The sequence below is a fragment of the Tupaia chinensis genome, unplaced genomic scaffold (genome assembly GCF_000334495.1).
Source record: "Tupaia chinensis unplaced genomic scaffold, TupChi_1.0 Scaffold000086_1, whole genome shotgun sequence".
NCBI classification, from domain to species: domain Eukaryota; kingdom Metazoa; phylum Chordata; class Mammalia; order Scandentia; family Tupaiidae; genus Tupaia; species Tupaia belangeri.
In genome coordinates this window covers 6320426-6324062 of record NW_006159548.1, presented here as the reverse complement: position 1 = coordinate 6324062, position 3637 = coordinate 6320426, and the positions used below count along the sequence as shown (strand labels likewise).

Here is a 3637-nt window from a genome sequence, read left to right as displayed (position 1 = left end):
GTTTTTGTTTTGTTTTGTTTTAAGAGAGATTTTTGCTACAGGGCATGCACTCGCCAGAGAGACAGAAAGCGAGAAATTACCCCCCCCAGGGGGATGGGCACGCTGCAATCCCTTCTCCTCCATTCTCCTCTCGGGATTTGGGATATGCACACACATGTTCTGGGCGTGAGAACCGAGCTGCTGGGTCTGGGACTCACAGAGATTGGCTCTGCGGCAGTCCAGCGCCTTAACCACTGAGCCACCTGCTGGCCCCATACATTCATTGTTTTATCATCATCTCCCGGGCCTCGATTTCCTCCTCAGTGAAATGGGGATAAATGTATCTATTCATTTTTCTTCCTTCACACACTTCAAAAGATCCTGACTCATAAGATATCTCATATGAGATATGAGAGCCACTGGAAAACGAACAGATCTGACCTTCAAAGTCATCTAATACTGGGTCAGCCTGTCACGTGGTGGTTAAATTGGCTGGGTCCACACGGTCAACCATCTGGTTCGAGACCTGGACCAGCAGCTTAACAAACACACTGGGTCCATGTGCATGTATGCCCAAAATTCTAGGAGGAAAACGGAGGAGAAGAGATGCAGCCTGGCCATCTCCCATGGGGAGTGCTTTCTCACTTGCCTCTCCTCTCTCTCTGTGTCTCTCTCTGGGGGTGCATGTACTCTATGGCAAGATTTAAAAAAAAAAAAAAAGACATACAGTATTAAACTGATAAAAGCTAGCCTTTCTAAAGCTCCCCTTGAGAGCTGCTCTTCTGTGTTTCTTCCCTTTGAAACACCCGCCGACTCCTATTTGGATGTGTTCTTTCCATGGATAATATTAATTTTAACAACACTATCATTTGTCAAGCACTTACTAGAACAGACCATAATTACGTCAAGTGTCCCGCTTAGGGGCTGGGTCTGTGGCCTGGTGGTTACAGCACCTAGATCCCATATGAGGTTCGAGTCCTGACCTGATGGCTTGAGAAGCAGACCACACGCCTGTGTGAGTGCCCAGGGTCCTGAAAGGAGGGAGAGATGGAGAGAAGGGGTTGCAACGTGATCATTCCTCCTGGGGAATGCTTTCCCCTCTCCTTCTCTGTCTCTGTCTCTCTCTCTGGTGGAGCACATACCCAAAAAAAGTCCCCATTTCGTTCTGAGCCTTGAGACGCAGGGACAAGTTAAGTATCCTTTAGCTGAAATGCTTAGAATCAGAAGTGTTTTGGAGTTTTTCAGATTTGGGGGTATTTTCACGTACATAATGAGATATCTTAAATACAAAATTCATTTATTGTATATACATATTTATACACATAGACTGAAGGTAATTTTACACATTTTTCTTTTCTTTCTTTTTTTCTCCCCCCATAGTTTGCCAGAGGGCACGTGTGCTTGCTTGAGAGAGACAGCGAGAAAGAGGAGGAAAGTGAGGAAGTACCTCCCATGCTGCGGTCCCATGCCTCCATTTCCCCTTCTGGGGTTTTGGGCATGCGCGCGAATGCGTCCGGTGCGCTTTTCAAGCCGCTGGGTTGAGACCGAACCACAGCTGGCCACATGGGAGCCAGCCATATGGCCACCATGCCACCAGCTGCCCCCATAGTATCTTTTGCTTGCAGTGTTTTCTGATTAGGATCTAACACATGAGGTCAGGCGTGAAGTTTTCCACTTGTGGCACCATGTCGGTCCTTAAAAAGTTCAGATTTTGCAGTGTTCTGGATCCTGGATTTTCTGATTAGGGATAATCGCTGTGTACAAACCCACCCACTTTATAGATGAGAAAACAGAGCCTTGGAGAGGTTAAAACAGCCAACTCTAATTCACACAGAGTACCCGGCAGAGACAGTGTAGGTCAGGTCTGAAGTGAATGTGAAACCCTTTTCCTCAACCTTTACAATGTGCAGACTGGCTGGTCCCCCCACTTTTCAAGGCAACTTCTTTCTTGCCTTCTGCTCCTCTTTCCCCACTCTCCCTTCCCTAAGAGTAACTCTGCCCCTAGGCTGGAAAGTGTCTATTTTGGAAACCAGAAAGTAAACAAATCTGGCTGGATGCTCTCCACAGGCTGGGGTCAAGTCATTAGTGTGGGAAGGGGCCGTGGGGGGACGGAGGAGGTCAAGGGGGTTCCTGGTGGGAGGAGCACGCATTTCACTGTGTTTGCCGTGTCCTGTCATTTTTCTCAAGCAAGAGATAACAGATTCACGGAACCAGCCTCCAGAGAGGAGAAGATCCCTTTTTGCTTTTCAGCTCTCCATTCATTCCCTGGATTCCTCTTCTCTGACAATGATGTTTTACACCAGAATTCTTGCCTGGCTCAGGAGTTGGCCAGAGGAGGGAGGAGAAAGGGGCCCAACTGGAAAGGGGGGTAGAGAGAGGAGGAGGATTAAGGAAAGAAAAACAGCTGGAACTCATCTCCTGGGGACCAGCCAAGAAGGAGGCCCAGGCCTGGGAAATTCAAGTGCCTCCTGTCCCACAGGCAGCCCGCCCCCACCCCCAGTCCCTTCTCAGTCTGTGGGACCCAACAGCTTCAACCATGCGTGGCAACTCCCAACAGCATGGCTGTGGATGTCCTCGCAGACAGGGAGACCCCCACTGGGAGAGAAGACCTGTGTCCAAGCTGCAAAGAGCCAGCTGCCCAAACTAAACCACCAGTACTGCAAATCTGGACGAGAAGAACCCCTTGGCATGCAGGACTCCAGCCAGCAGGGCAGCGTGGCCAGCAAATACATGGATTCTTTTTTTTTTTTTTTTTTTGAGAGGTTTTTGCTATAGGGCGCGTGTGCTCATCAGACAGACAGAGAGAGAGACAGAGAGATAGAAAGCAGGAAATCACCCCCCAGGGGGGATGGCCACACCGCAATCCCTTCTCCTCCATTCTCCTCTCGGGATCTTGGGCACGTACGCACACACGCCCGGCGTGAGTTTAAGCCACCGGATCCGGGACTCGAACCGCGGTCGACTACGTGGGAGTCCAGTGACATAGCCATTACGCTAACTGCTGGTCCCCCTGGATTCTTTTTTTTTAAAAAAAGAATACTCACCTGGCAGGGGAGATCCCATCATGACAAGGGTGGTTTTCCCAGGGCAAGGCTTATCCATGACACTCCAGATGTGCTGACCCCTGCCATTCCCCCAAACGTGGGAAACTTGACTGCGTAGTTTGTGGTAGTGGTGGACTGCATTCGTGTTCTCGCCTGGTGTGTGTGCGGGGTGTTGCTACATGGCATGGCTGCTCACTGGAGACAGAGACAGAGAAAGAGATGAAAGGGAGAAAGCACCCCCCCCGGGGGATGGCCACTCTGCACTCCCTTCTCCATTCTCCTTGTGGGATTTTAGGCACACATGCACGTGCGCCCAACGTGTTTTTCAAGCCACTGGATCCAAAACTTGAACCACACAGTCGGCCGTGTAGGCTCCAGCTTCCTTAATCACCGTGCCACCTGCTGGCAATAGGTGGCTCCTCAGTGATAGAAGGGTAGTAAAAGTACTGGATTTGAGAGGAGGATTCTGGGAGATTTCGCTAGACGTGCTCAGCAGAGAATGGGAGACCTTCTATAGGGAAGGGAACCGAGAAATGGATTTGAGTGAATGAATTCGGGGCGAGTGAGAGGTTCCACTATAGAAGGCTTTCAAAGTCATTCGAGGCTTATTTTAA

The 3637-nt window shown here is 49.8% G+C and overlaps 1 non-coding gene across 1 annotated transcript; it reads left to right on the top strand.

Moving 5' to 3' along the window:
- Positions 1-3015: 3015 nt before the first annotated feature.
- Positions 3016-3179, top strand: LOC114006801 (U1 spliceosomal RNA). Its single transcript, XR_003548479.1, has one exon. It is a non-coding gene; the product is annotated as a U1 spliceosomal RNA (small nuclear RNA).
- The last annotated feature ends 458 nt before the right edge of the window (positions 3180-3637 follow it).